Below are 12,107 nucleotides of genomic sequence, written 5' to 3'. Positions count from 1 at the left end.
AGGGTGTCTGGGGGCCGTATTCTCGGGTTTCTCCAGTCTCTGTCAGACCAATAAGTCTGGTCTTTTTTTATGAGTTAGAATTTTGTTCTACATTTTTCTCCAGCTCTGTCTGGGACCCTCTGTTGTGATCCCTGTCAGAGCAGTCAGTGATGGTACCTGGTCACCATCTAGTTGTGCTGGACTTAGTCTGGTGGAGGCTGTGGTAGTTGTGGTCCATTAGTCCTTCGGACTAATCTTTCCCTTGTGTCTTTGGTTTTCTTCATTCTCCTTTGCTCCAGATGGGGTGGGAGCAGTAGAGTATCTTAGATGGCCGCTCACAAGCTTTTAAGACTCTAGACGCTACTCACCAAAGTAGGATGTAGAACACTTTCTTTATAAACTATGTTAGGCCAATTGAGCTAGATGTCCCCCGAGACCATCGTCTCCAGCCCTCAGCCCGATAATTTGGTCCCTCAAGGAGTTTGGATATGTCTATGAAGATTTCATGACTTTGTCTTGGTCAGGTTGTGCTGACTTCCCCTGTATTGTGTACTGTCTTACCCTTCTCCAAAGATACCACTTATCTATTGCTTAGTTAGTGTTTTTCCCTCTCTGCCCCCCTCCTAATAACCATCAAAGATAGTTTCTTTCTGTGTGTAAACCTTTTCATGAGTTTTTATAATAGTGGTCTGATACAGTATTTGTCCTTTTGTGATTGACTTATTTCACTCAGCATAATACCCTCCAGATTCATCCATGTAGTGAGATGTTTCTCAGATTCATCGTGGTTCTTTATTGTTGCGTAGTATTCCATTGTGTGTATGTGCCATAGTTTGTTTATCCATTCATCTGTTGATGGGCACTAGAAAAAAAAAACCTGGTTGCCATTGAGTGGATTCCAGTTCATAGCTACCCTATAGGACAGAGTAGAACGGTCCCATAGGGCTTCCAAGGAGTGCCTGGTGGATTTGAACCACCAACCTTTTGGTTAGCAGCTGTAGCACCTAACCACTATGCCACAGGATTTCTGACGGGCACTTAGGTTGTTTTGATATTTTTGCTATTGTGAATAATGCTGCAGTGAACATGGGTGTGCATGTGTCTGTTCACATGATGGCTCTTATTTTTTTACGATACGTTCCTAGGAGTAGGATTGCTGGATCAGATGGTATTTCTATTTCTAGCTTTCTAAGGAAATGCTGTATCATTTTCTAAAATGGTTGTACCATTTTACATTCCCACCAACAGTGCATAAGAGTTCCAATCTCCTCGCAGCCTCTCCAACATCTGTTATTTTCTGTTTTTCTGATTGGTGCCAGTAATGTTGAGGTGAGATGGTATCTCATTGTGGTTTTGATTTGCATTTCTGTAATGGCCAGTGATTGTGAGCATTTCCTCGTTTGTCTGTTAGCTGCATAAATATCTCCTTTGGTGAAGTGTCTGTTCATTTCCTTTGCCGATTTTTTAATTGGATTATTTGTCTTTTTGTTGTAGAAGTATTGGATTTTCCTGTTGATTTTAGAGATTAAACTTTTGTTGAATTTGTCATAGCCAAATAAATTTTCCCAGTCTGTAGGTTCTCTTTTTACTCTTTTGGTGAAATCTTTTGATGATCCTAAGTGTTTAATTTTTATAGATCCCAGTTATCTAGCTTATCTTCTGGTATTTCTGTATGTTAGTTATGGTTTGTATGCTATTTATACCCTGTATTAGGGCCTCTAGCATTTACTCTATCTTTTCTTCTATGATCTATATAGTTTTTGGTATTATATTTTGAATTAGTTTTTGTGCATGGTGTGAGGTATGGGTCCTATTTCATTTTTTGCAGATAGATATCCAGTTTTACCAGCACCATTTGTTAAAAAGACTATCTTTTCCCCATTTAATGGACTTTGGGCCTTTGTCGAAGATCAGGTGGCCGCAGGTGGATGGATTTACATTTGAGTTCTTGATTCTGTTCCATTGGTCAATGTGTCTGTCCTTGTACCAGTACCAGGATGTTTTGACCACCATAGCCATATAGTAGGTTTTGAGGTCAGGTAGTGTGAGTCCTCCTACTTTATTCTTTTTCGTTAATAGTGCTTAACTTATCTGGGGCCTCTTTCCTTTCCATATAAAGTTAATGATTAGTTTTTCCATCTCATTAAAGAATGCTGTTGATATTTGGATGGGGATTGCATTGTATTTGTAGATTGCTTTGGTAGAATTGACATTTTCACAATGTTGAGTCTACCTATCCATAAACATAGTATGTTTTTCCATTTAGGTAGTTCTCTTTTGGTTTCTTGCATTAGTGTTTTGCAGTTTTCTTTGTATAGGTCTTTTATATCCCTGGTTAGATTTAGTCTTAAGTATTTTGTTTTTTTTTAGGGGATATTACAAATGTATTACTTTCCTGATTTCCTTTTTGTAGTTTTCTTTATTGGTGTATAGAAATCCAACCGATTTTTGTATGTTTATCTTGTATCCTGCTACTCTGCTGAATCTTTCTATTAGTTCCAGTAGTTTTCGTGTGGAGTCCATTGGGTTCTCCGTGTATAGTATCATGTCATCCTCAAATAAGGGTAGTTTTACTCCTTCCTTACCAATCTGGATGCCCTTTATTTTTTTTACTTGCCTTATTGCTCTAGCTAGGACTTCCAGCACAATGTTAAATAGGAGTGGTGATAAAGGGCATCTTATTGCTCTAGCTAGGACTTCCAGCACAATGTTAAATAGGAGTGGTGATAAAGGGCATCCTTGTCTTGCTCCTGTTCTCAAGGGGAATGTTTTCAGCCTCTCTCCATTAAGAATGATGTTGGCCATCAGTTTTGCATAGATGCCCTTTATTATGTTGAGAAATTTTTCTTCTGTACCTATTTTATTAAGAGTTTTTGTCAGGAATGGGTGTTGGACTTTGTTGAATGCTTTTTCTGCATCAATTCAGATGATCATGTGATTCTTTTCTTTTATTTATGTGGTGGATTACATTGATTGATTTTCTAATGTCGAACCATCCTTGCATGCTTGGTATGAATCCCACTTGGTCGTGGTGTATTATTTTTTTTATATTATGCTGAATTCTATTGGCTAGAAATTTGTTGAGAATTTTTGCATCTATATCCATGAGAGATACTGGTCTGAAATTTTCTTTTTTGTGTGGTGTCTTTTCTCGGTTTTGGTATCAGAGTTATGCTGGCTTCATAGAATGAACTCAGAAGTATCCCTTCCTTTTCTCTATTCTGACATAATTTGAGTAGTACTGGTGTAAGCTCTTCTCTAAATGTTTGGTAGAATTCTTCAGTGAAGCCAGCTGGGCCAGGGCTTGTTTTTGTTGTAGGGAGTTTTTTCTAACTATCTTTTCAATCTCTTCTCTTGTTATGGGTCTGTTCAAATTTTAGACCTCAGTTTGTATTAGTTTAGGTAGGTAGTGTGTTTCTAGAAATTTGTCCATTTCCTCTAGGTTTTCAATTTTTTTGGAGTAAAGTTTTCCATAGTACTCTGTTATGATCCTTTTTGATTCAGTTGGGTCTGTTGTAATGTCCCCATTTCATTTCTTATTTGGGTTATTTGTGTCCTCTCTTATTTTTCTTTTGTCAGTTTGGTCAATGGTTTGTCAATTTTGTTGATCCTTTCAAAGAACCAATTTTTGGCTTTGTTGATTATTTCTATTGTTTTTCTATTCTCTATTTCATTTATTTCTGCTCTGATCTTTATTATTTCCTTTCTTCTGGTGGCTGTGGGCTTCCTTTTGCTGTTCTCTTTCTATCTGGTCAAGTTGTATAGCTAATGTTTTGATTTTGTCTCTTATTTTTTGATTTGTGTGTCTATTGCTATAAATTGATCTCTGAGCCTTGCCTTTGCTGGGTCCCAGAGGTTTTGGTATAAGTGTTTTTATTCTCATTGAGTCTAGGAATTTTTTTGTTTCATCTTTGATTTCTTCTATTACCCAGTGGTTTTTAAGCAAGGTGTTGTTCCATTTTCATGTACTTGATTTTTTTTTCCTTGCTCTTTGATGAAAACTTTTTTAAAGAAGGTGAACAGAGAAGATATAGAGTAGGTGTATCTATACAAAAACCAGTTGAAGAAGAAACAGACTGAAAAAAATTCTGACGAAGAGGAACAAGTCCCTGTAAATTAATGTCAAACAAATACAAAGAAGAGCCTATATTAAAAGATTCAGATGAACAGAATCAAGAACCTGAAAATAAATTAATACCAAAATAAGAGACGGATGAATTGACATTATCAATTTGTCAACTGAAAAGCTACAAAACAAGTAAGGTCCATTCGCAGTACCGATTGGACATTCCATGACATTATCATGGTTTAAGAGACAACTTGCACATGGTCATGGTGGAGAAGGAAGTCGATTATGGCTGCTTAATTCTCCTTCAAAGAAAGCAGCATAATGTTTTTACTGTCTTCTTTTTATATCATCGAGTTCAAATTCTTGCTCTAGTTTTGAAACCACTGGTGGATTTACCAAGTTGAAATAATCAGAAAAGATAGGAGTCTGTGAAAAGGGTCCTCTTCACTGCAAGTCTTTCACTACCTGGAAAGAAGCTGAACTAAGGGTAATTGAAAAGAAAGGAATAAATTCTACAATGGAGTCTGAAGTGCAATTTGAAGAAGAGGGATAGCGTGAAGTTTTAGAAAGAATTGTGTCTTGTATTAAGTTCCTTGCCACTCAAAATTTATCTCTGCATGGACATGTTGAAAAATTGGATGATAATGACTATTTAAACAGAGTAAGCTTTCTAAGACTTCTAAAACTTATATCTCAATATGATCCTATTTTGAGAAATCAATTTAGACATGCTGAAGAAATTTCACGATCTGTACCCTACTTGTCACCACAGATTCAAAATGAGTTCATTCACCTTTTAGCTTCTTCAGTAAGAAACCAATTAAAAAGTGACATTATATGAAATAAATATTAAGGGGTTTTGTTTGATTTGGCTCCTGATACTGCACACAGAGGACAGTTTTCAGAAGTAATTAGCTATGTGGATGTTGATTTCACCAAGAAGACTATAACTATTAAAGAATCATTTCTAGGGTTTATTCAGGTTCATGCAAAAGATGCAGCCTTCTTAGAAAAGTTATTACAAAGAAATTTCAGTACAATAACATTCCATTACCTGACTGTAGGTGTCAGTGCTACAATAATGCATCTGTGATAGCTGGAGTTATTTCCAGACTTCAGCAAAGAATATGCATCTTAAACCATCAAGCATTATTTATAAACTATGACAACCAGTCTTTAAATCTAGCAGGAATTCATGCAACAAAACAAGATCCACTCGTTATACATTTTTTGTAACTGTCGAAAATACTTATTTGTTTTTCTCTTGCTCAACTATTCGATGGAATTTTTTATAGAGTACAGTTAAAAAGACAGTGAAGCACGAGTCACAGACAAGGTGGAGCACTAGAATTGATGCTGTTAGTGCTCTTCTTGAAGGACTTGACAACTTAGTGAGTCTTTTTGAAAAAAAGTCTGAAGATGAAAATACATTAGCCGAAACTAGATGTGAAGCTGAAAATATCTTACAAAAATTTTTCAACATTTGATTATCTTGCCTTCATTCAGTTTTGGAATCAAATTTTAAGTAAAATTGATCTTGTTCAGAAATGGTGGAAAGATAAAACAATGAACTTTGTGGATGCCTCATACGATAGAGTCACTTGAAAATGAATTAAAAGAAACTAGGGAGGTAGCATACGCTCAAGAACCGACAGTAGTGAAAGAGGTCCAAGCTGCACTGAAGGCATTGGTGAAGAACAAGGCTCCAGGAACTGATGGAATATCCACTGAGATGTTTCAACAGATGCAGTACGGGAAGCACTTACCTGTCTCTGCCAATAAATTTGGAAGACAGCTACCTGGCCAACCGACTGGAAGAGATTCATATTCGTACCCATCCCAAAGAAAAGAGATCCAACAGAATGCAGAAATTATCAAACAATATCATTAATATCACACACAAGTAAAATTTTGCCGAAGATCATTTAAAAGAGGTTGCAGCAGTACATCAACAGGGAACCGCCAGAAATTCAAGCCGGATTCAGAGGAGGATGTGGAACAAGGGACAGCATTGCTGATGTCAGATGGATCTTGGCTGACAGCAGAGAATAGCGGAAAGATGTTTACCTGTGTTTTATTGACTATGCAAAGGCATTCGACTGTGTGGAATGTGGATCATAACAAATTACGAGTAACATTGTGAAGAATGGGAATTCCAGAACACTTAATCATGATCATGAAGATCCTGTACTTAGACCAAGAGGCAGTCGTTCAAAGAGAGCAAGGGGATACTGCGTGGTTTAGTCAGGAAAAGTGTGTGTCAGGTTTGTATACTTTCACCATACTTATTCAATCTGTATGCTGAGCAAATAATCCGAGAAGATGGACTATAAGAAGAAGAACACGGCATCAGGATTGGAGCAAGATTCATTAACAACCTGTGTTATGCAGATGACACAATCTTGCTTGCTGAAAATGAAGAGGACTTGAAGCATTTACTGATGAAGATCAAAGACCACAGCCTTCATACGGATTACACCTCAACATAAAGAAAACAAAAACCCTCGCAACTGGACCAATAAGCAACATTATGATAAATGGAGAAAAGATTGAAGTTGTCAGTAATTTCATTTCGCTTGGATCCACAATCAATGCCCATGGAAGCAGCAGTAGAGAAATCAGATGACGCATTGTGTTGGGCAATTCTGCTGTAAGAGAGCTCTTTAAAATGTTAAAAAGCAAAACCAAAAACAAAACCCACTGCTGTGGAGTCAATTCTGACTCATAGTGACCCTGTAGGACAGAGTAGAACTACCCCATAGGGTTTCCAAGGAGTGTCTGGTGGATTTGAACTGCCAACCTTTTGGTTAACAGGTCAAGCTCTTAACCACTGTGCAAAGATGTCACGTCAAGGACTAAGGTGTGACTGACCCAAGCCATGGTGTTCTCAATGACTTCATATGCATGTGAAAGTTGGACAATAAATAAGGAAGACTGAAGAACAATTGATGCCTTTGAATTATGGTGTTGGTGAAGGATATTGAATATACCATGGACTGCCAGAAGAATAAACAAATCTGTCTTGGAGGAAGTACAGCCAAAATGCTCATTAGAAGCAAGGATAGCATGACTCGTCTCAAGTACTTTGGACATGTTATCAGCAGGGCCCATTTCCTGGAAAAGAACATCATGCTTGGTAAAGCAGAGGGTCAGTGAAAAAGAAGAAGACCCTTAACGAGATGGATTGACACAGTGGCTGCAACAATGGGCTCAAACATAGCAACGATTGTGAGGATGTCAAAGGACTGGGCAGTGTTTCGCTCTGTTGTACATAGGGTCGCTATGAGTCGGAATCGACTCGACGGCACATAACAACAAATAACAACAGGGATGACATGTTTTTAAGCAATTTCAGCAGCCAAAAGAAAATGCAGAAAATGGGAAATAAATATTCACTATAGGGTAAGAAGACGTCGCCTAATGCCTGGAGAGCTGGCATAAGATGCAGGGCTCTCAGCATAGCAGGAGGCAGTGTGTGTCATGAAAAGTGTTCTAGATAGAGTCCAAAATGAATTTGAAACCTGTTTTAGATGTCTTAAGGAATTGAATTTGAAGTTTGCTTTTCTTCTGGTTGTTAAAAAATTTTTGAAGAACAATGATTTATGCTCTCTACAAAGAGACTGCAAAACTTCGATGACTTTTATGAGGCAGATGTTGAAACTACAGGTTTGTTTGGTGAGATCGTTGACTGTAAAATGCTGTTATGTTTGTGAGATGACATGACAATTACCACATCAGTTGAGCTTCTTGCTTTTATGGTTCAATATGGTGAACACGTTTTTCCAAACTTAAGGACTGCCCTTCAAATACTTTCAACAGTATCTGTGTCCATAGCAAGTTGTAAGTGCCTGTTCAATAAAATGAAGTTGATTATGTCGTACTTAAGAGCAATGATGGAGCAAAAGTGCCTGTCATGGATTGAATAGTGTCTTCTAAAAATATGTGTCAACTTGGCTAGACCACGATTCTCAGTACTGTGTGGTTGTCCTCCATTTTGTGATCTGGTGTAATTATCTCCATTTTGTGATGTGTTTTAAATCTTGACCTCTATGGTGGTGCAGCAGTTAAGCACTCAGCTGCAAACCAATAGGCTGGCAGTTTGAAGCCATCAGCCAATTCCATGAGAGCAAGATGTGGCAGTTTGCTTCCATAAAGATTTACAGCCTTGGAAACTCTATGGGGCAATTCGAGGACAAAGGGTCTGATTTGATATATGTTAATGAGGCAGGAAGAAGTACTGACAGAATGCTCCTTAGACCAAGGATGGCTACAGTTCATCTCAAGTACTTTGGACATGTTATCGAGAGGGACCAGTCCCTGGAGAAGGACACCCTGCTTGGTAAGGTAGAGGGTCATTGAAAAAGAGGAAGACCGTTGACGAGATGAATTGACGCTGGCTGCAACAGTGGGCTTAAACATAGCAAAGACTGTGAGGTTGGCGCAGGACTGGGCAGTGTTTCATTCTGTTATACATAGGGTTGAATTGTGTCCCCCAAAAATATCTGTAAACTTGGCTAGGCTGTGATTCCCAGTATGGTGTGATTGTCCATCATTTTGTCATCTGATGTGATTTTCTTATGTGTTGTAAATCCTACCTCTATTATGTTAAAAAAGCAGGATTAGAGGCAGTTATGTTAATGGGGCAGGACTCAGTCTACAAGATTAGGTTGTGTCTTAAGCCAACCTCTTTTGAGATATAAAAGAGAAAAGCTAGCAGAGAGACGGGGGACCTCATACCACCAAGCAAGAAGAGCAGGAGCGCGCGTCCTTTGGATCTGGGGTCTTTGCGCTGAGAAGCTCCTAGTCCAGGGGAAGACTGATGACAAGGACCTTCCTCCAGAGCCTACAGAGAGAGAAAGCCTGGAACTGGCACCCTGAATTCAGACTTCTAGCCTCCTAAACTGTGAGAAAATAAATTTCTGTTTGTTAAAGCCATCACTTGTGGTATTTCTGTTATAGCAGCATTAGATAACTAAGCCAGCTCCTAGGTGATTTAGCTCTTTTAAGTGTAGAAAAACAAATGCTAAAGAAAATGAAATAATAGACTAGTTGGCAGTGGCTAAGGCATGAAAAATGAACTTTTAGATGAACTCTTCTGCTAATTGACTTCTTGGTTTAATATTTCTTGTTAAATATTTTCGTAAATAATCATTTCATTATGTATTTTAGGAAAAATATAAAGAAAATACAGTAAGGAAAAAGTATTTTTAATACCCCAAAACATGAATAAAAAGGCTTCAATGTCTATTCATCTTGAAATGGGGGTGGGGGCGCGGAATGAGTGTCCTATCTTTGTTTTCCTTGTATAGCATGCATATACCTAGAGGGCGTTATCTAGTATGCTTTAATTAAACTCTTTGAGAGTAAGGATTGTCCTTTATTTTTTTCCTTACTCTGTCAAGTTGACTGATGAGTACAAAGGCAACATGGCATATCTTCTCTTCTCAGAGCCCTGTAGAGATCCTAGATGGATCTGAAGCTTTGTGGTACAAAACAGGAGATCACTTGACATCCAGTCTTTTCACTGCTTTTGCTTGTCATTTCACAGGTCTCCAACATCTAGCAAGTCTAAGGGGGTACCAGATGAGGCTGGATGTTGAATCATCCTCGGCAAGGGGGGGCGCAAATTTAGAGATTGCCCCTGGGTGCTCGTTACCCTCCCTATGCCTCTGTCACCCACCTTCTCCCTAAAAGAAAGAGTGACCATAAGTCCAGGTTGCCCAAGTTTAAATCTGTTTCCCAGTCTGATCATTAGTAGACCAGGAGTTCTTAGACTTTAGACTCCTGAAGATGCCAATCACCTGAAAAAATGAGGACATTTTTGTTAAAATGCAGATTCTGATTCAGTGGGTCTGTGTGAGAACTGAGATTCTGCATTTCTTACAAGTTCCCAGGTGATGCTGATGTTGTTTGTCTGAAACCCACACTTTCAGTAGCAGGATCTACCATTGGTTCTCACACCTCACTATACATCAGCATCACCTGGGTTGTTTAAATTACAGACTCTGAGGCCCCAGTCACCTGTATGGTGTGCCTTGAGAGCTTTGAAAGGCCTATTATGAAACAGCTCCCCCACAGAATTTCTACCTGCTTTAAATTCCACCAAACCTTTTTTTTGGGTTGTTGTTGTTGTGTTGTTGTTAGGTGCCATGAGTTAATTCCGACTCATAGTGACCCCATAGGACAGAGTAGAACTGCCCCATAGGGTTTCCAAGGAGCTGCTGGTGGATTCGAACTGCCATTTGGCCTTTTGGTTAGCAGCTGAGCTCTTAACTACTGTGCCACCAGGGCTCAGGCTTTCCTTTGGGTTAAGGGAGCACAACAAACAAAATCAACCTGTTAACCTTAATGAATACACCTTAGTCTACACACAGAAGGTGTCAGTAGACCTGGCAGTTCTGAGATGGGGGCATTTAGAGGGACAGCTCTTCCAGGTCCAAGGAGACACTCATGAGGGCTTTTTTCCTGCAGCTGTCCTGGGGTTTAGCTGTGCTGCATATGTGAGGCTTTTGGGAGTTGGTCAGTATACTGTGGGCCAAGAACTGAACAAGGTGGGGTGGGGTTTAATCTCTGGCTTTACCAGTTGCAGTGAAGTCTATTCTGACTCTTGGCAGTCTCACGCATTTCAGAGTAGAACTGTGCTTCATAGGGGTTTTCAATGGCTGTGACCTTTCAGAAGCAAATTGCCAGGCCTTCCTTTCAAGGTGCCTTTGGGCGGATTCGAACTGCCAACCTCTCGGTTACTAGTCCAGCACTTAATCATTTGTGCCACCCAGGGATTCCCTTCTGGTTTTAGGGGCATTTTAACCAAGGGATAAGATTCCAGAACCTTTCAAAACCATGTCTAAACACATGCAAAAGAAATCAAACAGAACACCAGAGTGCTGAAAACATATGGGCAACCGAACTGGATGGGGCTAGAGGAGAGAGGCTTCCAGGTAGCAGTCAATTTCACACTGTTTTGCAGGAGATAATCCAGACGGATTAGCAGAAGTGGATGGAGAAGTTTGCTGAATTGAGAGACTGAAAGGTGGAGGTACCGAGGCAGGAATGACAGGTCCGGCGGAGCTGCCCTGCAAAAACCATTGGGTTTTAAAAAGTCTGAAAAAAACATTTCAATTTGTCAGGGACCCACAGGGCACTCTAACAGCTCAGTGGTGAGCGCCTGAGGCAGCGACCAGACCGCTTTCTGCCGGTCCGGCCTGCCGAGGAGGGTGGGGGAAGGGGCAGTTCCCGGCCGCACATTGTGTCTGGGGCTTTGGAGACATCACCCCCCACCCCCCGTGTGTTTTGATCATTTTTTCCCTGTAGTAAAATAACACCCAACTAACGACCTGCCAATTAACAAAATTTTCAACCAACATCCCCAGCCCCATCCACCAAAAAGTGGCCCCACGCCGGCAGTATAGACTGGTGGAATTGAGGCGCTGACTACCCAGGATATGCGCCCAAGGCAGATTTTCCACACACTTTAGAGCAGGGTCAAGAGAAAGGCACAATTGGGACTTTTGCGGAGGAAGGAAGGGCAGGGAAGGAGCTGCAAGACAAAGCTGGGTGAACAACTGAGTCTTTGCCTCGTTTACAAAGGAGAATAAGGGACTCACGCCAGGATGGCTTGAATTGACGGGAGAAAAGTAACTTTCGTAATTCACCGCCCTCGGCGTGCGATGCAAACCCTGGCAAAACAGCGAGCGAGACAGGCATGAACTCTCCAGGCAGAAGAGAGGGAATTAAACGGCTCCAGGGTCCTGGACGCGGGTTCTTCGGTTCTTCGCAAGGCCAAACAAAGCCCGGAGGGCAGCCTCAGGGACAGAGGGACTGCGAGGGAGGGACCTGGTTGAGGGCAAAGCCTCGGTTCCAAGCGCTCCAGCCGCACCCCCCAGCCCTGCACTCCTTCGCTACTTCCCCAGACCGGGTCGAAGTTGTTGCTCAGGCTCCGTCACTTCTGTGATCACGTGGGACAGGGTTAGCCAAGTCCGGGTGGGCACTGCAGTGTACTGCAGGCTGTCAAGGCCAGCTGGGACACTTCTCTGTAGACAGGGTAGGGACAAAGAACAAG

The sequence above is a fragment of the Trichechus manatus genome, unplaced genomic scaffold (assembly GCF_000243295.1).
Source record: "Trichechus manatus latirostris isolate Lorelei unplaced genomic scaffold, TriManLat1.0 scaffold00058, whole genome shotgun sequence".
Classification (NCBI taxonomy): Eukaryota; Metazoa; Chordata; class Mammalia; order Sirenia; family Trichechidae; genus Trichechus; species Trichechus manatus.
The sequence above is the reverse complement of the archived record's forward strand: the minus strand, read 5'-3'. Positions refer to the sequence as shown.